We start from the raw sequence: 27,459 nt of genomic DNA on the forward strand, positions 1-27,459 counted from the left end.
TACACTTCCCTGATGAGAAGGAAGAACTCTGTAAGTATTAGAAGAAAAATAAATGACTGAATGACTTGCTCCGTCTGCCACTGGAGACCAACCAAAGAGGCTGAAACACTGCAAAAGGACAAAGGAGCTCAATTAGGAAGGTGACTTTGCCAGTGTTTCTGCACATGCTGGGTCCAGATGAGCGCTGACAGTGACAGCTAATGTCACTGAGGGTGACAAGACAAAACAGGCTTCCTCATAGCTTTTCAAGCACTTTCTCTTCTTTTTCTGTATAGCCACACTGCGACACGCCTGGTGTCAATAAAGATAAATCTTTAGAACAGGCTCTGGGAAAGAGAAGAGAGGCCACTCTGAGAAAGCTGCTGTGTGATTATAGAGACACAGTAAAAGGCACGGAGGCTTTTGCCCTTTTTATAGATTGGCCTCCTAGATGGTGTAAAACACACTTTGATTCCTACTTTGTATATCTATTCATAAAGTCATTCCGATATGTATGATTCATGTTTTATGAGATTCCTTGTCTCTATTTAAAAATCCTTACAAAATTGACACAATCTGTTTTTTTTTAAGATACCTTATGTTCTTATAAGCAAAATGACCCAGGCCTCGTACTTTTCCCTACTTTAGAGATGCCCTTGTATGCTAGTTACCTGAATATTCATTGAAGCCTCGAAAATCTGTAATTTTGGAAAGTATACACTCTCTATCCCAATGATAAGCTTTTAAAGAAATCGCCATCAGTAAATCAGTTAAAAGATGCTATTTATTTTGGATTTGCAACTGTCGAATTTAGTAAAACATTGACTGTGGGTTGCTTCTTAGTTTTCTATTAAGTACAGCAATCTCAGAGTCTACTACCTTGCTTCAGATCTTGTTTCTGCTACTTATTAACCACATGACTTGGTAGATTGTTTACTCACTTGAACCCTTAGTTTTCTTACTACCTGGAAGACGTTCTATTGTATCTAAACTTCAATCAGTGATAACGAAGTACTAGAAACACAAGAATCATTCAGTGAGCAGCTGTTATTATTCTTGGATTTTTTTCTAAAATGCCAAATTTTAGGAAATGCCAAAACAATTTGGTGGAAACTATTTCTAAATAAATTTATGAGGGATTCCTCACAAAGGTTTCAGTCTCTTGAAATGACACTAAAGATAAATAAATAAGCTAAAATAAAAACAAATGAACAAAGTAACAAAAATTACTTCACATGCTATACATGTACTTTAAGGCTATGACAGGTTGTTATATGCAGCACAGAGACTGTGACATAGGTCAGGAAAGATAAGGATGATGGAAAGAAAAGTGCAGAGGGGACAGAGAAAGAGAGATGACCTAGACTAGATGCTCCAGCAGCCAAGAAATGTGAAGACTCACCCTGTCCAAATGCTGAGTCCATACAAGAAGAGAAAGAGATACACAAACTGAGGCTGAGTTCAGCCTTGTGTAAAGCAACCCAGGGGTCACAGGCACCCCTGATGTTTGGTGAATTTGCTTTACATGAGTTAGTCACTAGGAAATTCGTCCTGTTTCCCTTTAAGCTCCATTTCAATGGTAAGAAGAGAAGAAATAACATTTAATTCATCTTATAAAATGTATGCCCGAAGGCAATCAAATCTTGCATTAATGGACATCGCTCTGGTAACGCATAAGTAAAATTTTCACCTCATCTCTAAAGGAATGAACTTTGAAAAATGCATGGAAAAATAATCGTGCCTGATAGTAAACTCTGATAGCACATAAGAGGCTCTTCATCGTTTTCAGTATGAGATTATGTGGTACCAAGAAGTACACTGTGTTCACTGGAAATGACTGCAGAAGCAAACTAAATGACTGGGCAAAGAGGACCTCATGTTGGTACAACTATTTCAGACCATTCTCATTAGGTCTTCTTGTAGCTCTGTCTTCATGATAGGTTTACAAGGCTCTGTGTGTCCTGGTTCTTCCTCGTTGGTGTTGAAGTGATTGGTAATTTATGACTTAAAAAAGGATGATTGGAAGATCCAGTATACCTATCAAAGAGATGTTCTCCATCACACTCTGGAAAAAAAAAAAAAAAAAAAAAACCACGGAACTTAAATGACATGCAAAAAAACTCTTGATTCCTACAGGAATTTAGACCTGGCCCATGGTACATCAAGTAAACAATTAGACAAAGTTTTCTAGCATTCAAATAGCTTCTGAACTTGACCTAGCAATGAGTGTGCTCTTACACGCCCATGCCAGTCCTTCAGGTCAAATTATGACTGAGGTTGTCTTTGTTCTGCACATTGATGAACCCTACAGTGAAATGGCACTGGTTCGAGCTGTGAAAGTCCTTTAAAATTCTTGCCCAGGAGTTTTGCTTAGACATTCACTTGCTTTTAGAGAGAAATCTGTTTCTGACCAGTATAATTCAGCTATTAACCACTGTTTTTAACTTTTATTTTCATCACCAGTGTTGAGGCAGGGTAAATGACATATTCAGAATGAACAAAGTTAGTAGCTTATTGGACAGTCATTGCCAAAGGACTTGGAAAGATGGATGCATGACAGAGAAGCAATATGACGTTATCAGAGTATAATAGGAAAAGTCTATGAATTCCGTATTTCTGCACTTAGTTGTTAATCCTTATACAAGCAAAGGCTAAATCTGAAAATTGTCTGATAATAGGATTACCCATTGATGTTAAAAATCCATTACTTTCATGCTTAAATATAACATATAAGCATTTAAATAATTTGCTATTAATTTTAATATACTAAAAGTCAATTTTTAATTAACTAAGTAACAGTATATGTAAATGTCTTTTGTGTTTTTTTAAATTAGGTATGAAAAACACTTACTTACTGTGTGATTTTCATGAATGTAACAGGACTCACATTTTTGAGTACCATCAGGAGGAGCATTTAGTCAGACAAATTGACAAGCATTCTTTGAGTCACCTTAGGATAAATCTCAACTTGGGGACAATAAGCTCTTATTTATGTTTTTAAGAAAGTGTACACTCTGTCCTTTATGTGACCCTCAATGTAGCAGGAAGTTTCAGTTGAACTGCACATCAGCTATTTTCAAATACTTCTAATTTACAAAGGAGAATTTACACAAGACACACTGCTCACTCTGACCTGCACAGATTGTTCAGATCCTTTAACCCTTCATTACAGAGTCTTAAAACATGCTTGAGAGAAACTGGATATAGCATCATATGAAGAGAAATATGAAGAGAAAGAGTACCTGAATTTCATTGGTAGAACAATCTGCTGGTTGATCTATTAAGTGTAACGAGTTCAATACCGAGAAGACATAAGCATTCAAGATCAAGGCTCTGCCCTTAGGAATGACATCGTTTTAGTGCAGAAAGTATTGAACTCAAAAGCAAGATGGCTAAGGAGATGCACAGCTTCGTGACACCCAGACTGTGAGATGGGAGTGATCCCCTGCTCTTCTGAGATCAGTCAGCTGAGGGGAGCTGTTGTGCTCTTTATTTGATGTTCTTCAGGACTTTCCTTTGCAGAATTTTAAACTACACATTGCAGAACTTCTTCACCACCTTGATTAGGTTGATCCGGGGTATTTGGCTGTTTTGTAGATTTCAGAACATGTAATGTGGTCATCTTCAACCTTGTCCCTATTTTGTTTGTCATGAAGATATTCTGAAGAGGAGTTTTTTCTCAAAAATTTTTTCTTAGAAAGTTCACTATTAATATATAGAAAAGCTATCAAGTTCTTTATCTTTTTCTTTATTTCTTTTTATGTCTTCTTGTCTTATTGCTATAGATGAGCTTTAATACATTGCACTAGAATAATAAGAGTGGGCACCCTTGTCCTCTTCTTGTCCTGGAGGCTGTGCTCTCAGGTTTTCTCCATTTGCTATAGTTTTGGCTGCAGGTTTGTCACAGGCTTGTTTATTATGTTATGGTAATTTTTTCTGTTTCAAGGCTATTATCAAGAAGGCATATTGAGCTATTGAGCTTCTCCAAGTTTCCTTTCTTGATCTCTGAGACAATCAAATCAAATATCCTTAAGTATTTTTCCATGGTGTGTGTGTATATATATATATATATATATATATATATATATATAGTTGTTGTTGTTGTTGAAACAACTTTGCATTTTTGTATTGTGAGATGAAGCCAATGTGGTTACAATGTATGACATGCTGTTTATTGAGTTCAGTTTCCAAATATTCTGTTAAGAATATTTGAAGCTTGTTCATCAGAATTGGTCTATAGTTTTGTTGTTGTGTACTTCTCCAGTCTTGGCACTCTGATAATACTAACCTCCAAGAATGAATTTGGCAAGATTCTTCACCTTTCTATTTTTTAAAACATTTTGAAAAGCATTATTATTAGGTTTCTCTTTAAAATTTGGTAGAATTCAAAGACTTCCTCTGGCCCAGGGCCTTCCTTTGTGTGGAGACTTAGTGTTTCTGTCATGGTCTTGGTTCGGGACATGGTTAAGTTGGCTATAGCGTCTTGGTTCAATTTGGTAGATTGGAATTTACTTCTTTCTTGTTATATATTCCACATTTTTGGAATATAAATATTTTTTAATAATCTGGTTTTCATTGAAATCTCTTAAAATAATTTTTCTGTCTAATTTTGTTATTTTTTATCTTCTCTCTTTAGGTTATCAAGGTCAGTATTCATTCATTCATTCATTCATTCATTCAATGTATATAGAGACTTTATGGAACAAGAATACTACAAAAACAGAATCAACTGCCTGTGCCTGTGTAACACATTTCATAGCATAACTAAGCAGGGAGGTAGTGATACCTAGAGAATACACAAAATGAACATTAATTGAAAAGAAGTGACCTGAAGTTCTGTGGTAGCAGCAGTCTATGGTGTCACATTCTGTGCAGTATTCTTTTAAAATAGTAATCACAATGGGCAACATAATGAATTCCTTGGACCAAGTTACACATTTTTCTATCTGTATATACAAGATGCATTACCTGCATATTAATGTGAGCAAGTTACAAATTACCTCACAGTATTACATTTCAGAGATGTATATTAAAAATACAGAAAATTTATAAAATTTATCATGTACTCATTTTACCCAAAGAAGTATATCTCTTACTTTTAGAAAAACAAAAACCCATGACAAAACTCTCTATCTCTAAAACTTTCACTTATTATATAGAAGAATTATTTTTAGATTTTATTAAGCATTGCACTGGATGTGGGTGAATATTCATGTATGAATATTCAACTATATAGTTATATAATAATATATCTAAGAACATTGGAGACTATTCAGTTGCTCATGTCAAGAATTCTGAGAGGATTTGAGAACTCTTCAAATCATAATTTTAGCCCCTTTATATTTTCTCTGATTTTCATTCACATTCCAATTAAAACTATAATTACTTCAATATTATCTATAAATTGACTGATTCTAAATATCAAAAGGCCAAAAAAATATTACCAGTGTGCCAATGACTATAACAAAAATTGCTTCAAACTTTCTACACAGAGTCAATAAACTAGCTGGGTGGGTTAAATGAGCCATACAAAGCTATAAATTCAGGGTTTTATGCACCTTATAAGAACATGCTATAAAACATAGACAGGCTTCCTGTTCTGGCAGAGTGAAACTCCCTAATCAATTTTTGCGGTTATGTTGTGCATTAAAGCCACTCAAGTCCATTTGACAGGTCACGTCTCTGAGGAGCAAATGTGTGGCTAAATGATTGGTTATCCTTCCATTCAGCTTCTTTTCCCCTCACTGAGCGTGCAGCCTCTGTACCCTTACCCCATTATGCAGAACAAATAGGGAACTGTTTTCTCAAAAACCCTGTGTTGCCCATGTACAAAGATGCATAGGATTAAATCATTTTTACCAAGGATTTGTGCCCTGGATAGAATTAAATTTGTAAGACTTCAAAGTAAAGCAAAGGGAAGCAAGGAATCCCTTGGGTTGACTGAGGACAGGGTGCCTGTTATGAACTTGTGTTAAACACAAGAAACAGAACTGCTGGATGAGCAGGAACTAGGGGACTGTGGCTGCACATTCTGAACCCCTTGGTGTTTGGCATTTGGTTGCCATGGAATCTCACACTTATCCCAGGGTTAGAAACATCCTTCAGAGTTCCCCTTGAAGAATGACTTCTTAAGACTCTGTGTGTGTGTTTGTGTGTGCGCGCGCGCACACAAGCACGTGAGCGCGTGTGTACACAAGCATGCACACACACCATGCATGTATAGGTCCACAGACACTAAAAGAGCATCAGTCCCTCTGTAATTGGGGTTACAGGTGGTTGTGAACTGCTGAACACAGGTGTTGACAACAGAAAAGTCTTTTGGAAAACCAGCATGTACTCTTGACTACTGTCCGGTTTCCCCAGTCCAGGAAAATGATTTTTTCAATGGAAACATCAAAGTATTAAAAATCAGTTTTTGTCATCCTCACACAAATCATTGAAGAAGTGTTTTACAAGTTTACTGAAAGAGCTTGTCATGGTCACTTTTCCATTTAGTGATAATATACCATAACCAAGGCAACATAGAAAAGAAAGAAGTTACTTGTAGCTTACGATTTCAGAGGAGAATCCATGATCTTCACAGTGGGGAGCATGGTAGTGAGGAGCCAGGGGTGATCCAGGAGCATCAGCTGGGAGCTCACATCTTGCTACACAACCATAAGGCAGAAAAGGAGAGAAGGCCAAAGGAGGGAGAGAGGGAGGGAGAAAGGGGGAAGAGAGGGAAAGATAAGAGAGAAGGAAAGGGGAATAATGAGGGAGAAGGTAAGAGGGACTTAAAATGAAAGGGAAGGAAGAGGAAAAGAGAGAAAGAGAGGAGAGGGGAGAGGAAAAGGGGGGAGGGGAAGAGGGAGATTGACATAGAGGGAGGAAGTGGTAGAAGGAGAGCAAGGAAAAGGAAAATGGAGAGAGCGAAATGGAGAGACTAGGAATGGCAAGTTTTTGAAAGCTCAAATATCACCTCAAAGGACACACCCCCTCCATCAAGGCCATAGCTGCTAAACTTCCCCAAAAGTTCCACCAAGTGAAGACTAAGTATTCTAGCATGTGAGCCTGTGGGATTCCGACCACCACAGAGATGCATGCATGCATGTATGGAGGATCCTTCATGATAGGAAACTAATGGCTAGAAGAGGAGGCTTAAAGCTTTGTAATGAATTTCAAAAGCATCTCTGCTATAACCTAATTTAACTCAATATGTCACCATGATGCAATGAAATGTCCATGTGTATTTTACTTACAGCTGCATAAGTGATCACATTAGACTCTGGAATCAGAATGCACTCTTCCAATACTGTGACAAACCCTGGGTAGGAATGAATACTCTTAATACAAGGGCCAGCTGTCAGGCTGGTTATTTTGTCCTTCCTCCTGTGGTACGTAAAAAGACTTATCAGCATGCCAATGGAGATTGTTGCAACTAATAATACATATCAGAAAAATATCCCCATCCTGAGAAGCACAATATATGCCAATTAAAGAAGCTGTTGTTGTACATCAACATAGAAGCGCTTCATTTTCCTTACCTGCAAACTGCTGTCTGTGCTTCCTAGAGCTTATAACAAAGAATAACATACTGGGAAAACAGTTTCTGTAACACATTATTTTTACTGATAATTTCATAGATATTAAATCCTATAGACCGCTGTTCTCTCAATAGATAACTATATGGTATATATTCTATATAATGTATAAGGTATGATTCGATATATACTTATTATATATTCTGTATTTATTTATACCACATATAACCTGTCCATTGTTTATACATGTTTGTGCACCTCTATGTTCAAGTGAATAAGGCCATGTAACAATATGCAGATGCCACAGGGTGCTAATGGGTGTCATTCTTTTCCTCACCTTATTCCCTTGAGGCAGGGTTTTCACTGAACCATGTGGGCACCAGTGGTGATAGAAAACACCAATTGCATAGGCTAGTTGCCTTGCCTCTCTTTCCTACTAAGCCCTTGTGTCATCAGCCTAAGTCACCACCACCCCCGGGTATTGTGGGAGTGTTCTGTGCCTCTGTCTTCTGACTCCATACTCTCCTGCATTGCCTCCATGAACTTACTGTTTTTACATGAAGGAATCCTCAGTCTTAGGGTTAGGCGCAGACACGTTGACCCAGACTACCCTTGCTTCTCATCAGATATTATCCATATACTAGCCTGATACTATCCATATACTAGCACTATAAGTGCTAATATAACCATTATACTGTACTACTTATTAGGTTTGGAAAAAATCTCTCAAGTAATTGTAAAATATTGTTGAATACCCATGCCCAGCAAGGCAGGTACAACAAGCCCTTTAAGCACCATGCTATGGCCTCCCAAGTCCACTTCCTCATTGAAGTCCTCACATTGTGAAAAAATCCACAAGAATTCTATCATCTTCACTCTCATTATATTCATTTAGTAAAACTTCTCCTTGGCAATTAGAGAAAGCACAGATATATACCAGAGCCAGCTATCCAGTTACTTAGGCCAATGCTTCTCAGTCTCCAGTGGCAAACATAGTAGTTAAATGTTAGTGAAATGCAGATTCTCTTTCTCTCCATCCTGAAATATTGTCTGGAGTTCACATCCTCCTGGTTCTTGGGTGGAGAGGCTGCTGCTCTATATCATGAGTTGCAAACATATTAAGAATGCTCCTGCCAGAGCTGTAAGTTGATCCCTACAGAAAGTGTCTAACTATTAACTCTATATGCTAATGCCTTACTTTAAAGTCTTCTGCCAAGGCCTGAGTCACATAATGAAGCCTTTTTTTTTCTTTAGGAAAGACACCAAGACTTCTGCTAGAGTGGACTGAACCAACTTCCCAGATCTCACTATATTTCATTTGTTCCAACTAAAGCTGAATCTTTTGGGATTTTGTTTATTTTTTACAAAGCAGGAATGGTCTCTGTGTGTGTGTGTTAGAGAGACCAGGGGCCGGGATTGAGATTGGTTGATGGATTGCTCCCGGTCACATACATGGATCCTCAGTCTTGCTGGTTCAACTGCTGACATACTTTATGTCCACTTGTTAACTTCAGCCATCTTATCAGCACTGTGAATATTGCCAAGATGTTTTGCAAGTGTGTAGTCTCCCATCTGGGTATGTCAAAAGATTGTTTAAATGAGAAGATAAGGAACTTGTTGGCAACTGTGGCTATTCGGAATCCTAAAGTGAGGGACTCACTCACAAGGATGGCAAAGAGAAGGCTTTGTACAACATCTTACTGGGGACTGATGGGAAGTGGCAGTCACAGGGAGAGAAGCTTGGCACATAGAAATTCACAATGGAAAACATTTTTTTTCTTTTCCTGAACAAAATCTGCACAGGCTTGCTATTAGTTCAAGAGCTATAGTTACAAACAATCAACATCTCTCCAAAGCCCAGATGTAGGCCAATCAAAGAACAATCTTTGTATAGAAGTAGCTATTGAGTCTACATTCATCTGCAGCCATGCATATACATAATACTAAACTAGAACAGGGGAGCTGCACACATGTACAAAAAGAACCAGCCATAAAATGTATCATGTATTGATGTATGTATATTGTAGCAAGAACAAATAGAGAGACTATTTAAACCAATTAATTGTAAAAATGTCCTACAACTAATATAATCTTAGAGTTATGAATATATGAACCTCCAGGGCTTTAATTGTTATGCTAGTGTTTGCTCATTATTCAGATCTCTTCTGACAATCCTAACACACACATATTGCTGTCCGTTTGTCTTAGAAATTCATTTCTCAATGTTTTATTTATACACATAATGCAAATTGAATGGGGAAGAAGCACACAAGCACCCACCTTTAGCTGAAGAGTTATCAGCTGCTGGCTAATAATTATGGATGAGGTCTCTGGCATGTTGACCATGTTCTGGTGGATGTCCCACACTTATGTGCATGTTCACAGCACCAATTGAACTTCTTTGGAATCTTTTTAAAGTACATGAAGTTCGGAGTAGGAGTAAGAGGGTTCAAATCTGGGAATAGTTGATGAGTAGAGGGTGAATGTTATCAAAGTATATATCTATATAAGTGTGAACTTCTCAGAGACTAAATAAAATATCATGCTTAGAAAGAATAATTGATATATTTTAATACTTTCTCCAGATGAAATAGTGGATTAAGAATTAGAATCATAATGGTATCTACTGTCTGGCTCTATATTTTATGGAATGCAAGAATATATTCATTGAGTGTGCATTCTGCATGAAGCATTTTCCAAGGATAAGTCTCGCATTGCAAATACCATGACTCACTATACAGGTGCTATGTTGCTATGCTCAAAGGTGTGAGAGACGTTACGTATTTGCCAAGTGAGTCAAAATATTTCAAGTGTCACAAGAGAATTATAAACAAATCATCAGGGAATTTCAAAGGTTAAATCAAGAACATTTTCAATTTTTTTAAATTCAGGGTGAGAAGTTGGAGTTAGGGGAAAAGCCTAAGAAATAATCTATGAGCTGAACTGGACATTTACCCTGAAGGGAGCATGAAATACTGATATAGTTCAATGACGGAAGACTAGAAGTAGAAAAGAAATATTTCAGAACAGAACACAGTCTGAGAAGAGCTACTCTCAAGAGCATTTGTCCTGAATTCTTAGGAGTCCAACAGTGCAAAAGCATTCATAAGTTTAGAGAGAACAAAGGCATGGTCACAACTAGAATTAGTGGAACAAGGAAAATATATGGTTAATGCATCTCAGAAGCCAGGCCAATCACCAGAAGCTGGACAGAAGAAAGTGGTGCCTGGCATACCCATATGACCCTGTGGCCAATGTGCAATACTTTACATATCTTCTTTTGTCTTCTAAGTTTTCCTTGCTATCATTGGTAAAAAAGTAATAGCAATGGAATTCTTATTTCTGATAACACAAATCCATGGTATGATGAAAGGCAGGAACATCTATATGTTTAAGCACTAATGAGATTCAGCCAAGCAGGAAATCAGTAAAGGCCTCAGTTCACCATTCAGAAAGGGTGAGCTAGCCAAGCCCATGCCTCTTTTCCAAGACAGTAACTCGCACATGGTGAATCTCACTTAGAATTGAAAACAAAATAAAAATCTCATTAAGTGCTTGAATGAATGAATGAAGTCATGTAAACTCTAGAATCACAGACTGGAGGTCTTGAAATCCAGGTTCTTTAGAGTCTTACATTAATATAGGAGGTGATGGAAATATGTTTGCTGACTTTTGCATAGAAAAGAAGGTCAGTATTTGTTTCATATTGAGCAGATAAACCTAAAGGGGGAAAGAGAGGTCCCCTGCTAGACAGCAAGAGCAGTGCATCCCATGCAGAGTCTCCAGACCTGACCACATAAGTGTGGAGGATACTGATGAAAAATAAATTTATTTAGATTAGAATTAATTGTCAGACTTAGAAAAGATGATAAAAAATCAGAGAGTTTTAAATAACATTTAAAACACCTGTCATCATTTGATTTATTCTGAAGTCAACACTATCTTAATCTCTTCTGAAATTAACTCTCTAAATGCCCAACATGGGAAGAGAGAGATGCTTCAAATACGTACATTTCATAGGCATTGAGATGCCTATGAAATGTGTATTAAATTACTACTTATAAAGTCCTACAGTATATCCAAGGCTCTGTGCTAACCTCTTTAGTCATTCCAAAATTCAGTTCATTGCTTCTACAACTCTTTATTTTAAATCTATTTCTAAGCTCACATGGGAATTGGGAATTAGTAAACTGGATTACTAATATTTAAAATAGAACAAAATTCATTCAGTTGTCATTTGCATTCAGCAATACTCACTTCCACTTAAAAGATTTGGTTTTCAACATCCATTTTATCTTCATTTTTAGCAGTATAAGATGTATTTATTCAATAACTATCACAATGAATTAATATAGTAGGAACTTGGACATGCAAGTCAGGTGGCACATAATGCCTGTGATTTCTCCAGATAGCCCACTGTACATCAATAGCTAGTGGAAAACTTACTGTGCTGGCTGAATACTGTCTGATATGTACAATCCATCAGATATTCATGCTTGTAAAGAAAGATTATTGATTTTGTATTTAATAGGAATGTATGAAAAATATTGGCTTTTGGAATTTTTCTCTATTACTCTGATTTTACTAAAGTTATGTATTTTCTCATTTTTTTCACACTGAGAGCTTACGAAAACATGTTTAGAAAAGCTTACCATAGTGGTTTTACCATCTTGCAATCCCACCAACAATGGAGGAGTGTTCCTCTTTCTCCACATCCTTGCCAGCATCTACTATCACCTGAGTTTTTGATCTTAGCCATTCTGACTGGTGTGAGATGGAATCTCAGGGTTGTTTTGATTTGCATTTCCCTGATGACTAAGGATGTTGGTGCTTCTCGGCCATTCAAGTTTCCTCAGTTGAGAATTCTTTGTTTAGCTCTGTACCCCATTTTTAGTAGGGTTATTTGGTTGTCTGGAGTCTAATTCCTTGAGTTCTTTGTATATATTGGATATTAGCTCTCTATCAGATGTAGGATTGGTAAAGATCTTTTCCCAATCTGATAATTGCCATTTTGTCTTATTGACAGTGTCCTTTGCATTACAGAAACTTTGCAATTTTATGAGGTCCCATTTGTCAATTCTTGATCTTAGAGCATAAACCATTGGTGTTCTGTTCAGGAACTTTTCCCATGTGCCTAGGTATTCAAGGGTCTTCCCCACCTTCTCTTCTATTAGTTTCAGTGTATCTGGTTTTATGTGAAGATCCTTTATCCACTTGGACTTGAGCTTTGTACAAGGAGATAAGAATGGATCGATTTTCATTCTTCTACATGCTGACCTCCAGTTGAACCAGCACCATTTCTTGAAAATGCTGTCCTTTATCCACTGGATGATTTTAGCTCCTTTGTCAAAGATCAAGTGACCATAGGTGTGTGGGTTCATTTTTGGATCTTCAATTCTATTCCATGAAAATCAGTCTGGTGGTTCCTCAGAAAATTGAACATAGCATTACCTGAGGACCCAGCTATACCACTCCTGGGCATATACCCAGAAGATGCTCCAACATATAAAAAGGACATATGCTCCACTATGTTTATGGCAGCCTTGTTTATAATAGCCAGAAGCTGGAAAGAGCCCAGATGTCCTTCAACAGAGGAATGGATACAAAAAAATGTGGTACACAATGGAATATTACTCAGCTATTTAAAACAATGAATTTGAGAAATTCTTAAGCAAATGGATGGAACTAGAAAATATCATCCTGAGTGAGGTAACCCAATCACAAAAGAACACACATGGTATTCACTCACTGATAATTGGATATTAGCTCAGAAGCTTGAAATACCTAGGATTCAACTCACAGACCACATGAAGCTCATGAAGAAGGAAGATCAAGTGTGGATGCTTCAATCTTTCTTAGAAGGAGTAACAAAATACTCAAGGGAGCAAATATAGAGACAAATATAGAGACAGAAACTGAAAGAGGTGTCGTCTGGAGACCATTTCACCTGGGTATTCATCCCATGTGCAGTCACAAAAGGTAGATGCTGATATGGATGTCAGGAAGTACATGCTGACAGGAGCCTGATATAGCTGTCTCCTTAGAGATCTGCCAGAGCCTGACATTTACAGAGTCAGATGCTCACAACTAACCATTGAAATGATCAAGTGGTTCCTAATAGAGGAGTTAGGAGGAAGACTGAAGGAGCTGAAAGGGTTTGATGCCCCATGAGGAGAGCAACAATACTAACCAACCAGAGCTCCCCAGGATCTAAACCACCAGTCTGGGAGCACATAGGGATGGACCCATGGCTCCAGCTGTATACTTAAGGGAGGATGGCCTTGTCAGTCATAGATAGGAGAGGAGATCCTTGGTCCCATGAAGGCTAGACACTGATTGTGGGGGAATTCGAGGGTGGAGAGGTGGGAGTGGGGTGGGAGTGGGGTGATGGGCACATCCTTATAGAAGCAGGAGAAGAGGGGATGGGATAGGGGGTTCCTGGGGGGGGGTATGTGGTAAGGGGATAACATCTAAAATGTAAATAAAATATCCAATAAAAAAGAAAATGTAAATAAAATAATCCAATAAAATGTAAATCCAATAAAATGTAAATCCAATAAAAATGTAAATAAAATATCCAATTAAAAAAAGAAAATGTAAATAAAATATCCAATAAAAAAAGAAAAGCTTAGAAGCAGGAGAAGAGGGGATGGGATAGGGGGTTCCTGGGGGGGGTATGGGGTAAGGGGATAACATCTAAAATGTAAATAAAATATCCAATAAAAAAAGAAAAGCTTACCATTCTGTCACAGATTGATCCCACCAGAGAAAGAGAGGAAAGGAACTGTCCCACATGACATCACAGCTGCACCATACATCCCTAGGACAGCAATAGCCTCTGGTACAAAATGACATGAGGAAAGGTGATCATGAAGCACCAGTAAGTGAGAGGACAAACTCCACGCACGGGTGCTTGCTCACTCACTCATGCTCTGTGCCTCTACATCACGCATGTGTAGACTGTACCTCATATCAAGAACTTGGAATCTAGGAGATCAGAAATGCAAAGCAAACAGAGATTTAGAATCACTTGGAGAAATAGCTCTAACCCACCACTATGAGTTTACAAGAAACATGCTGGGGAAACAGCTCAGCGAGTGCTCCTCAGAAGACCTGGTTCTGTTCCCATAACCCACATGGTGGCTCATAACCATCTGTAACTTCAGTACCCCATGCCCTCTTCTGGTCTCCCCAAGTTCCTGTGTACACACAGTGCATAAAAAATTACACAAGCACCACACATAAATATACAAAAAAATTTTTTCAAAGAGGAAAGCTGACACTGGTAACCTTCTGATATTGTTTATGAAGAAATCTTGGGCCTCAGACCCCTTCCATGCAGCAGTAAGAAATTAGAAGCAAAGTAGTGAAAGGGCCTGGGAAAAATCTTTCTACTCCCCACCCCAAAGAGGCAGTCACAAAGCATGAGCCAGCAAGCCACAGATCACCAGGAAAAAAAAATGTCACCTAAAAGAAACTTGAATCTTGGTGTGGGCCAAATTGGCAAAGTGCTTACTGTAAAATATGAGAACCAAGTTCAGATCTCTAATGACTGCCATTTAAAATGACCCACATTTGTAATCACAGAGAGGGGGAGGTGGACGCAGAAAGATCCTTGGGGTTTTCTAGCCTACCAGTCTATCCAAACTGATGATCTTCAAGTTCATGGAAACACCCTGTGACGAAAATAAGATGAGACAGATTGAGGAATACACACATGTATACAAACACATGTCCATGCCTCTGCAGTACATACTCAGGTGCATATATACACACATGCATATATACACATGCACATATGCAAACATATTCACATATAGACATTACACAAGCATGCATACATGGAAAAACTTCACAAAAGCCGAGTGCCATACTGATACAATTTGGTATTTGCACCTGATACCTGGCCCAAAGTGATGAAAGACCTGTATAACAGGCAGCCTCCACCCCAGCCTCCAGTGAGGCTGATGGGGGTCTACAGTGTAACAGGCAGCCTCCACCCCAGCCTCCAGTGAGGCTGATGGGGGTCTACAGTGTAACAGGCAGCCTCCACCAAAGCCTCCAGTGAGGCTGATGGAGGTCTACAGTGTAACAAGCAGTCTTTACCACAGCCTGCAATGATGCTGATGGAATTTCTTGCTGAGAGACCCCAGTGACGGTGAGCTATGTCCAGTGATTTGAAATCACATGTGAACTGCTTGAGTAAAAAAACCAAGTCACAACAGACTGGGCCTGGGATTTTCCAAACCTGGACATATTAATGAAGCTTAACATGAAGAGACCTCACGCATGTCTAAAGTGTTTGGAGAAATTAACCAGGAGTTATAAGTTTTAAGAAAAGTATGAGAAAATAAAATGAATTTGTAAGTAAAATCCAAATAAAACTACTTTTTTCATTGGATATTTTATTTATTTACATTTCAGATGTTATCCCCTTTCCCAATCCCCCCAGAAACCCCTGATCCCATTCCCCCTCCTCCTGCTTCTATGGGGGTGTGGCCCTACCCACCCACTTACTCGCACCTCCCTGACCTCAAATTTCTCCACACTGGGGCATCCAGCTTTCACAGGACCAAAGACTCCCTCTCTCACCTATGACAAGGCCATCCTCCCCTACATATACAGCTGGAGCCATGGGTTCCTCCCTATGTGCTCCCAGGCTGGTGGTTTAGACCCCAGGAGCTCTGGTTAGTGGGTATTTTTGCTATCCTCATGTGGCCTCAAACCCCTTCACCTTCATCAATCTTCTCTCTAACTCCTCCATTGAAAATCCAGTGATTAGTTCAATGGTTAGCTGTGAGCATCCACCTATGTATTTGTCAGGCTCTGGCAGAGTCTCTAAGGAGATACCTATATCAGGATCCTGTCAGCATGCACTTCCTGGCATCCACAACAGTGTTTGCCTTTGATGACTGCAAATGGGATTGATACACAGATGGGGAGGTATCCACACAGCCCCTCCTTCAGTTTCTGTTCCACACTTTGTCTCTATATTTGCTCCATAGTTGTAAGTATTTTGTTATTCCTTCTAGAAAGGACCAGCCAAAGCACCCACACTTTAGTCTTCCTTCTTCATGAACTTCATGTAGTCAGTGAGTTGTATCCTGGATATTGTGAGCTTTTGGGCTAATATACACTTGTCAGTGAGTGTGTTCTTTTGTTATTGGGTTACCTCACTCATGATGATATTTTCTAGTTCCATCCAATTGCCTAAGAATTTTATGAATTCATTGGTTTTAATAGCTGAGTAATACTCCATTGTGTAAATGTGCCACATTTTCTGTATCCATTCCTCTGTTGAAGGACATCTGAGTTCTTTCATGATTCTGGCTATTATAAATAAAGATGCTATGAACATAGTGGAGCATAGTTATATGTTGGAGCATCTTTTGGATATATGCCTAGGAGTGGTATAGCTGGTCCTCAGGTAATACTGTGTCCAATTATCTGAGGAACCACCAGACTGATTTCCAGAGTGGTTATATCAGCTTGCAATTCCACCAACAATGGAGGAGTGTTCCTCTTTCTCCACATCCTCTCCAGCATCTGCTATCACCTGAGTTTTTTATCTTAGCCATTCTGACTGGTGTGAGGTGGAATCTCATGGTTGTTTTGATTTTCTTGTTCCTGATGACTAAGGATGTTGAACATTTCTTTAGGTGCTTCTCAGACATTTGAGATTCCTCACTTGAGAATTCTTTATTTAGCTCTGTAGCTCCTTCTTAATAGGGTTATTTGATTGTCTAAAGTCTAATTTCTTCAGTTCTTTTTATATATTGGATATTAACCCTCTATTAGGTGTAGAATTGGTAAAGATCCTTTTGCAATCTGTTGGTTGCCATTTTGTCTTATTGACAATTTCCCTTGCTTTACAGAAGCTTTGCAATTTTATAAGGTCTCATTTGTCATTTCTTGATCTTAGAGTATAAGCCATTGGTGTTCTGTTCAGGAACTTTCCCTCTGTGCCCAAGTATTCATGGTGCTTCCCCACTTTTCTCTGTTATTACTTTTAGTGTATCTTGTTTTATGTGAAAGGCCTTTATCCACTTGTACTTGAGCTTTGTATAGGGAGATAAGAATGGAAGAATGGGATTGATATCCATCTTTCTACATGCTGACCTCCAGTTAAACCAGCACCATTTGTTGACAATGCTGTCCTTTTTCCACTGGATGGTTTTAGTTCATTTGTCAAAAATCAAGTGACCACAGGTGTGTGGGTTCATTTTAAAAATTATTAAAGTTAGTTTAATAAATGAACTGAAACAAAGATTAGTAAACAGTCCTTGATTCTTGCTTTAGAAAGCATATTTTAGCAAAATGCAGTAAGGAGTTAATAATTCTAAGAGAATAACACATAAAATTCCAATCAGGAAAGGGATGGTCTTGCTCCAAGAAATGGTAACAATGCTTCACAGAATGCCATGAACAGAGATCTAAACACTCCTAGAGGTAAAGGAACATACTTAAACAGACAGCATATGTCTTCAACTGTGATAACTGTGTTAATACAATGAATTAATCTCTTCAAACTCTTTGGGTAAATTAGCCATGTCTGACTAAAATATTGTTTTAGAGATAGAGGTAAGGAAAAAAAAATATGTCTTTGAGGCATGAAAACCAATTTTTCTCCCCCAAAAAACCTTGATGGTACACTGAGGCCAATCACAACTCTGACCTTTTTGTCTTCAGAAAACTTTGTCATTATTTTTGTTATTTTCTAAGAAAGGGGACACTGTAGGGGAGTGTTGAATTTTAGACATTTCAGTGGGTAAAGAAATATGCAATAGGTAACTGAAACTAACTGTTTTTATGGAGATTTAAAAACTCAATGGCATTTTAAGATTGGAGAATTTATAGTGACTGGTTCTACAGGAAATTTAAAGTTATATTTAGGAGACCTTGGATAAAAATCTCAGGAGACCTGACATTTAAAGATTATGCAAAGAAAGCTGGGATGATGGCTCAGTCAATAAGATGCTTCTCATGAAAACAGGAGGACGTGAGTTCATATTCCTAGCATCTATGTTAAATTGTGTGTGTGTGTGTGTGTGTGTGTACACAGAGAGAGACTGAGAGAGAAAAAGAGAGAGATCACAAAAATGGGTGGGGTGTGAGGAGGATCTGGGATGAGTGGGGAGAAGTGAAAGAATATATCCAAAATATATTACATGAAAGCAATTTCAGTTTAAAAAATAAATTTATAGATGAAAAAAATGCCAAATCCAAAGGCAAACTTCTGTGACCCTTGCCCTGGAAGGATAGTAACCGTCGGGTTATCACCTCTTGGCTGGCCTAATCAGTGTGTCCAGCTTCATTCAGAGTTTTTGTGAGAGAAGAGAGGAGGGGGAGGAAGAAAAGCAATAAAGGAAAATCTCTGAGCTACACACACACCTTACACATATGCTATGTACACACAGAAATATGCATTTATTTGCATAAAATGCACACACAGGCACACACCATTCATAGGATGAGCAAGAGAACATAAGAGAATTTTGATATGAATTTAGTAAGACAGAAAAGCCCAAATAAAACTTGATATCATGAACAAAACTGAACAGAGTATCTAGGTGATGAGCAGTAAAAAATACATCTGACCAGGGTTATACATAAAATTACTAGAGTAGAATAGACCAGGGAAGGATAACACTGGGAGCCATTCCTTTAGATTTACCCAAACAGAGATTATGGATAATCTAGAAAAGCAGGAATACAGTGAGTTGAAGACTGAGCTTACTACCTGAGCAACAGGAGTTACCATGAAGAAGTGCAGAGGGGAGGAGGCATCCTTTGCTTTGCTATTAAACAGCAGAGGCAAGGTAAATTTGAATACCAATAGAAAGGATCCAGTTTGGAATAAGAAATGAATAAAAGAAATATTTGAGGGGGCAGTATACAGGATCTGTGATCCAGAAAGTCTCCAAGTTAGAAGCAAGTTGTCCCCGACTGAGACAGAGAACAGCGTATTAGGTGCCTATAGACACACTGGCAGAACTTTGAATGGAAAACCCATTCACCATTGTCTCTTTTCAATGTGAAGTAAGAGATGGGGACACACAGGTGAAGCAAGATAACAGAAGGGAGATCAGGAGTTATGAAACATCTGAAAAGGGGAAGAAGAATGAGAACTAACAATTAAGTTTGGGAGAGACAGGAGCCAGCAGTGAAGCTGAGTGAGGCCCATTTGTGAGCCTTCTTTGCATGGGGGAGAAGATAATGAACTATTCAAAAGTGGTCCTAAAAATAATAAAATATGCAACACCAGACTCCTTCTCCTCTCTTCTGTTAGGAAAGACATCTGTGTTGAGTTTTAGTACCCTTTACCTAGACTGTACTCAATGAAATGACTAAAGGTTAGAGAGGGGTTTTATGAACTATGTGAAGAAGCAACTGGCCTGTCAATCTACTATTTTAGGTTAACGTTTCCAAACTCTCCTGTCTAAATCCTCCTTTACAAAAGGGTGGTATGACTTCTGGAAACATGAAGAGTGCAGTGCTGGGGGCCAGCCCTGACTTGGTGGAGAAGTCTTCTTTCTTCTTGTTGGTTCTTCTTGGAGGGGGGAAGAGCGTTGGCGGGGGGTAAGACATTGTCATATGAGATTTGGGCATAAGACTTGGTCTTATAAGATATTTAGGGTTGCTGTATAATAAAAGTTTACTTATCTATGCTAGAAAAGCTTACTTACTATGTTACTATAGCTGATCTGCTTTCTGTGATCCTCTGACACCAGAAACTGAAATTTCTGGCACTTATCACCTCATCCTGAAAACAGCAAAGGATTAAGTAAATAGCCTTTGTTCTATCTCAGCAGGAACTGCTGGGCTCTAACTTTCACCCTGCTAGTTGCAGAAAGAAAAGACACTTAGAGATGTGGTTATAACATAAATTACTAAGTTGTTAAACGTTTCCTGTGTTGGTTGCCATTTTGTCCTATTGACAGTGTCCTTTGCATTACAGAAGCTTTGCAATTTTATGAGGTCCCATTTGTTAATTCTTGATCTTAGAGCATAAGCCATTGGTGTTCTGTTCAGGAACTTTTCCCTGGTGCTCAAGTATTCAAAGTTCTTCCCCACCTTCTCTTCTATTAGTTTCAGTGTCTCTGGTTTTATGTGAAGGTCCTTTATCCACTTGGACTTGAGCTTTGTACAAGGAGATAAGAATGGATCGATTTGCATTCTTCTACATGTTGTCCTCCAGTTGAAACAGCACCATTTGTTTAAAATGCTGTCCTTTTTCCACTGCACAGTTTTAGCTCCTTTGTCAAAGATCAAGTGACCATAAGTGTGTGGGTTCATTTCTAGGTCTTCAATTCTATTCCATTGATCTTCCTGCCTGTCTCTGTACCAATACCATGCAGTTTTTATCACTCTTGCTCTGTAATACAGATTGAGGTCAGGGATGGTAATTCCTCCAGAAGTTCTTTTATTGTTGAGAATAGTTTTTGCTATCCTGGGATTTTTGTTAATCTAAATGAATTTGAGAATTTCTCTTTCTAACTTTTGGAAGAATTGAGTTTGGGATTTTAATGGGGATTGCACTGAATCTGTAGACTACTTTTGGCAAGATGACCATTTTTACTATATTAATCCTGCCAATCCATGAGCATGGGAGATCCTTCCATCTTCTGAGATCATAGAAGCAGGAGAAGGAGGGATGGGATAAGGGAAAAATAATAAAAATAAAATAAAACAAGATAAAATGGCAAAAAAAAGAGTTTCCTATGAAAGCTATCTAAGGGGAAAAGCAGAAAGGTCCTAAGTGTGGAAAAGGAAAACTTCTATCTGGGAAAAGGGAAAAATTCTATTCTTTCTACTACTCTAAGTGGAGAAAGGCAAAAACTTCTATTCTATCTCTCCATTGTATCTCTCTCTCATCCCTTTGTCCTCAGTACTTATACATCTTTCAGAATACATGATTACATTTTACAAAGTTCATCACAAGTTCACACCAAAAATCAAATCATAAATTGAAATAGAAGTTTACAACAGAGAATGTTTACATGCAAATTCATTAGAAGTAATTATCTGGCTAAACATTCATCACCTGAGTAGGAGAAAATCTGGTTACTATCTAAGAGCAATTAACTGATGACACTTGGGAGACTGGCAGAGTTCTCATCACAGTTTTGACTATTAGAAAGGGACCTAATAGCAGTCCCACTATAAAAGAGCTTAATAATCACTGGTATAATTTTAGAAATTCTTATAGGATCATCATTGAGACTTAAGAAGTCATCTATTTGTCTATATAGCATCACCACAAGAAAGTACATCTTTGTGGATATGCAGAGATCTGCTCCAAAGGGGTGTGCTATTGCTTAGTGATTGTTACATATGTTTAATAATAATAATAGGAAAAGCATATTAATAGCAGGAATCTTTCCTAAAATAAGTCCCTTACAGTCTTGCTGAATAAGGGCTCACTTGTTGCAGATTATAAAATAATCCTAGGCAAGCCATTTCAGGATGATCACCTGCTAGTTACCAGCTTGTCCCATTATGGTTCCTGACAGTGCAATACAGTTGCCAGTGCTCAGAACAGTGCCTTTCTTCACAGTAACACATAAAAAGGGAATACCTCAGTGCTAGCCTCCTTAGGAACTCAAAGAAATGACTGTATGAATCTTTTGACTCTTCTAAAAGAACAACATTTGTTTCCTTTTACTTCTCTTTCCTTCCTTTTTAACATTTTTTTAAAGAAGAAAAATGTCAGAGAGTGCCATGTTGTTTCTGCCACAAAGCATTAGTAAGGCATAACCAAAAAGCCAGAAAGCACTGGCCGGATGTTTAATGCACTGTCGGGTTTGATCTAGGCGTTTTGCTCTAAGAGACGTCTAATCTTCTAAACAAAATTGAACTGAATATATTTGAAAATTGTTTGTGGTGGTACAGTATCAATCCAGTTTACTATGAAAATAGTCAACTAGAGACATCCATGAAAGTTTGTAGAACACATGTAGACTCAGGATTTAGAAGGCTGAAAAAGAAAAGTCTTAAGTTCCAGGTTAGCCAGGGCTATATAACATGACCTTATCCCACAAAACCAAAACCTAAGGTTGTAGCTCAGTGACAAAGCATTTGCCTAGCATGTGCAAGATATGAGGTTCAATTCCAAGCACAGAATGGATAAATAGATGATAGAAATAGAGAGGTAGCAAGCATTCGTTCACATAATGCATAAGCTCGCTGAATACATTACTAAAATAATTATTAGTGATACTTGAAGATACGTAATGAAGATGGCAATTTCTTGAAAGTCATGATATTTACAAAAGTTTAATGAGACCTACTTAATCTTTTTGAAAGTAACTTCAATTACATTTGAAATATTGGGATAAATATATGTAAGAAGTTAAAATAATTTGTGAAATACTTGAGTATAATTAATATAAAAAAGATGTAAACAGTAATTTAAGCGTGATAGCCTTATCTGCTCCTGTTCTAGATCCAAAATAATTGACACAAAGACATATTAAGTTTATTAACAACCTGTAAACACTATGGGTAGACATTTATCTATTCTAACCCTCTAAGTTATTTACTTTCCAGCCACAGGTCCCATGTTACTTGCAGTCTGAGTCTCACCATGACTTGCTCTGTTTCATGTATATCCTCACTGGGCATCCCTTGGTGACTTGTTTATCATGACTCCGGCCAGACACTCTCCACATGGTCTTTCTCTACACTAGGTAGGTCTTTCTCTAATGAAGCTCTAGACCTGAAAACTTCAAGCCTCCATACAATCTAATCTATGGCTAGAATGTTTTCAGCCTCTGAAATTTACTGCTGAATCAGCTCACTCTTTCTTGTTCTTGCTGAGCTCTGACTGACTCTTTCAACTCAGCTGTTCTGGCTTAAACTCCTCTCCAAGCTGAGTTGATTTGACTTTTGCTTCTCTGCCTTTCCTGAATTGCCCTGCTTGGCCTCAAACTAACTCTAGCAATCTGTTCTAATCTTCTGGCTCCTTCTCTTTCTCTGGCTTATTCTGTCTTCACCTACATCTAGCTTGTTCCCCATTCAAACTATCTCTGTAAAATTCTCTCTGTAAAACTGCCCCCCCTCTTCTTTTTCTTCTCTCTCTCTCTGCACTGCTCCATCAAATAGCTTTCCTTTCCTCTACCTTCTCATGAGAACTGGGCATATCCTATTCTAAGAAATATTTTTTTGATTTGTCACTTTCGCTGCCTTTCAATTAGACATAACTTTCAAATATATGTGCTTCCTTCTACAAACTTTACCTTCATGTGTGTCTGTGTGCATGTGTACATCTTTGGAGGCTGGATGTCTTCCTCAATTGTTCTCTGCCTTATTATTTGAAGCAAAGCAGTCATTGAACCAGGAGCTTACCAAATACACTAACCAGTTGTCCAGCAAGCCACATTGACTCCCCTGTCTCTGCTTCACCAATGCTATAATTACAAACACACAAATTCCTGGCTCTTAGATGTTTGAGTTCTGAACTCAGATACTTATCATTGTGCAGCAACCACTCTACCATTTTAATAATCTTTCCACACCCTCGGTATGGTTTTTATTCCTTTAGGAATGACACACTCCCTAAATGCCTTCATCAGTTGTACATCTCCTACATTCTTCAATAAAAGAAATGCTTTCACTAATTGCTTATATTATTAACTTCAATTGTGTGTAAATATATTTGTCTTTTTGTAGGGGATTGGTCTTTTGCACTGTGTATTCAGATCCTGCTTTCTGTGCCCAGAGATCCCTTTACAGTCCTGATGATTACTGAGCCATCTCCTATGTCAATGTTCTGTAAGAATGCTCCCCAATTATCTCTGATTGATTAATAAAGAGCTGATCTGCCTATGGCTGGGCAGAGAAGGCATGACTGTGATCCCACAGAGAGGAACTACTCCAAGTCACAGAGTCTAAGGAGAAAGGAGTTTCTAAGGCAAACCCTCTGCTCATCTCCCTTGTTAGGTCCACAATTACTACTCAAGATGTGCAAGTGCAACATATCTGTGTGGCAACATCTTCCTGTCTGCCTGATTCTGTTGCCCAGACTCAGAAATCTTCTCCTCCTCCTGAGTCAAACATTATTGTAATATTTCAATAAATTATAAAGTTCAGTGTTGTGTACATGCACTCAGGGGACTTGTAATTTCTTCTATACCTGTATTTTACAATATGTTTAGGTCAAATTCACTTTTGTTTTGTTGTTTGAGATAGAATCTTGATATTTAGCTGAGGCTGTTTAGAAATTACTGTTTAGCCTAGCCTAACCTTGAACTTGCAATGCTCCTGTCTCATCCTCTTAAGTGCTGGAGTTACAGATGTGTACCATCACACTGGACCACTTATGCTACATTCCTGAATCCCTCTCATCTTTTTCCTGTTATAATGAAACATTCACAGACATTTCTTATAGTCTTTTGCCACCATCACATGACATTAATGATGAGAGTAGTTATAGTATTTAATTTTTTATGTCAATTTTCTGATTAGGGAGCTTCTGATTGGCTGAATCCTTCCCAAAGCTTGTTATGTATATTTTTCCCAGTCCCTCCGTGAAAATGGCAGTATTTGTGATTGTCATTTTCAGAACCACAAACTAAACCATATTTCTCAAATATAAGGCCAATGAGCAAACTAAAGATGCCTTCATTTATTATATGTAAAATCTACCCTTCCTTTATTCCCACCCACTCCCGACCATACTATCCAAGGGTTTTAGGCATCAAAAAAATAATGAGATATTTTCCATAAAGATATCACTTTGCCAATCACCTTAAAGGCAGCAAATATTCACAGGATGTATTTATTTTGGTATAAAACTTTTCTTTTCATAACATTGGTGTTTTTAATATGTATTTTTCCATCAGGGGTCATAAAAGATTTCCAAATTGGAGGTGAGGGATCTGAAAAGTCTTGTTTTTTTAGAACTCAGAGAAAAATAAGCCAAAGCCACTGCATTCCTCTGCCAATATATGGAAATGAGACTAACAGAAAACCACCTTATACCCAACAAACATACCCACTATGTATGCATTTTAACACCATTATATGATATTATTCAGTCTTAAGGATGAAATATTAAGATATTTATGAAAGAATTTTCTGCCATTTATCCATAGGAAAGAAAGCTTCAGGCAGCTAATGTTCTTTCTGTCCCTTCAAGTTTACACATCACAGCCCTTATTTGTATGCACCCAAACTAAGCATTTTGCCAGGGGACACATATCTCTGTGTATCCTGCTAAAGAGGTGACACGTGAAGCCTGAAATGCTTGAGATGACAAATAGCCCAGCAGGTCTAGACTCTTCCCCTCCTGCCCTGAGCTGCTGGCAATCTATTTCAAATTTTGTGTGCGTCACAGGGTGAAGCACGCATCCTGGAGTGCCAGCCTCGCCCCTGGCAGTGCAGTTAGGTTCAAGTCTCTTCAGACAAGTCAGAGAGGGAAAGTGTAGCATTTCTCCAGGAGTTTGAATAGCCAAACTGCTACACTCTGAACTTCTTTCAAAGTCTCTATGATGTCATGTGCCATTCTGTTAAATAATTAGCAAGGGAGAAGGCAGACAGAAGAGGAGAGGGGAGAGAAGGGGAAGGGAGAGAAGGGGAGGTGAACAGAAGGGAGGAGGTAGACAAAGGAGATGGAAAGGAAGAGAGCAATTTTCTTTAGGTGAGCCTTTCACTCATCCATGGAGATCTCATTTGGATATATAAATTTATCCTTAATAACTTGCTTGGGGACTTTCTTAAGTTGAAGCTAGACATAATGGTTTTGTTGAAAACCAGGATAATATTTTCAGCGTACACAAAAAATAAGGTTGCTTCTCTGAATCACATGAACAGAGTACCGATGTAAATCATGAAGATGCCTACATCAGAGTAGATTCTGTCAGAAGCCACACACAACATGAGTCCTATCATACTAATTCCATGTAAACACTACTTGAACTCACCACCTCCTTCATCCCTGTCTTCATAGTGCTCCACAAACGTTTGTAAATAGTGATGGAAATTTTATAACAACTCTTCAGCCTGTGAAATCATTGTCTTCCCTACCTATCTACTCCCTTTGTCTAACTTCTGCCAGCTTGTCAAACAGTGCAATGAGTCAGGCTGTTAATATTCACTTCTGATTTTCTTTACAGAGAAGATTTAACCGTGTCACAGTGCAGTTCAGAACAGTGGCCCAAGTACTTTGAACACACCTGCTGTGCTCCAGGAGAGATGTCTTAGGCAACCTTGGCACTGGCCTTGGTTTGTACATGGTTCAGGTTGGCCTCTCCTCTCCCCACTGCCCCTGAAGCAAAGACAGACAGCAGCAACAGCACAGTCTCCAGTCTTCTTACCGCTCTCCCCACCACTCTGACTAAGAAATGTTGTTGGTTCAACAAGATGATAATTACAGAAAGGTATAGCAAACATAAATGTGAATAACCTTTTAAAAAAAAAATCTGTAACAAATAGTGGACTGGAAGGTTTAAAATCAAACCGTCAGATTGAGGCTAAGTATTCAGTCAATTCAGATAATTCTTTGAGAGAAAAAAAAAACCACATATTTTGCACAACAAAGGAAAAAGAATAGAATTGACCCATTTCCATAAAACTTCAGAGAATATTTTATTCAAACAACTTACAGGATTGTGTATATCCCATAATATCTAACTCAGAAATGCCCTGCTTACACTAGTAGAGGGTTATAAAATACCTTTCCCAAATTAAAAATGTAGTAATAGCTAATTTACTTACATCTTGTTATAATTTATTTTTCGATTTTTAATATCATAAGGTAAATACTGCTTAGTGTCCCATTCCTCTTGACTGTTTTGTTTGTTTGTTTTGACGTTTGAGACAAGGTTTCACAGTATGGCTCTTGCTGGACACAAACTTGATGGGGATCATCCTGTCTCTGCTTCCTCAGTTCTGAGATTCTAGTTATTGACACATAGGCTACATATCCAAATTTGGGGAATGGAAAGAACATTTGCTGCTT

The 27,459-nt window shown here is 38.2% G+C and overlaps 1 protein-coding gene across 7 annotated transcripts in view; it reads left to right on the forward strand.

The window, feature by feature from the left end:
• Chst9 (carbohydrate sulfotransferase 9) overlaps positions 1-27,459 on the forward strand; it is a 266,781-nt gene that overhangs the window by 95,302 nt on the left and 144,020 nt on the right. For 3 of the 7 annotated variants that reach the window (XM_076912957.1, XM_076912960.1, XM_076912961.1), the window contains exon 2: positions 26,615-26,878. The exons of the other annotated variants lie outside the window; for them this stretch is intronic. The gene's annotated coding sequence lies outside the window, so the exon portion shown is untranslated. The remainder of the gene's footprint in view (positions 1-26,614; positions 26,879-27,459) is intronic. 7 annotated transcript variants of the gene reach the window in all.

Source organism: Arvicanthis niloticus, chromosome 14 (genome assembly GCF_011762505.2).
Source record: "Arvicanthis niloticus isolate mArvNil1 chromosome 14, mArvNil1.pat.X, whole genome shotgun sequence".
In the NCBI taxonomy this organism is placed as follows: Eukaryota; Metazoa; Chordata; class Mammalia; order Rodentia; family Muridae; genus Arvicanthis; species Arvicanthis niloticus.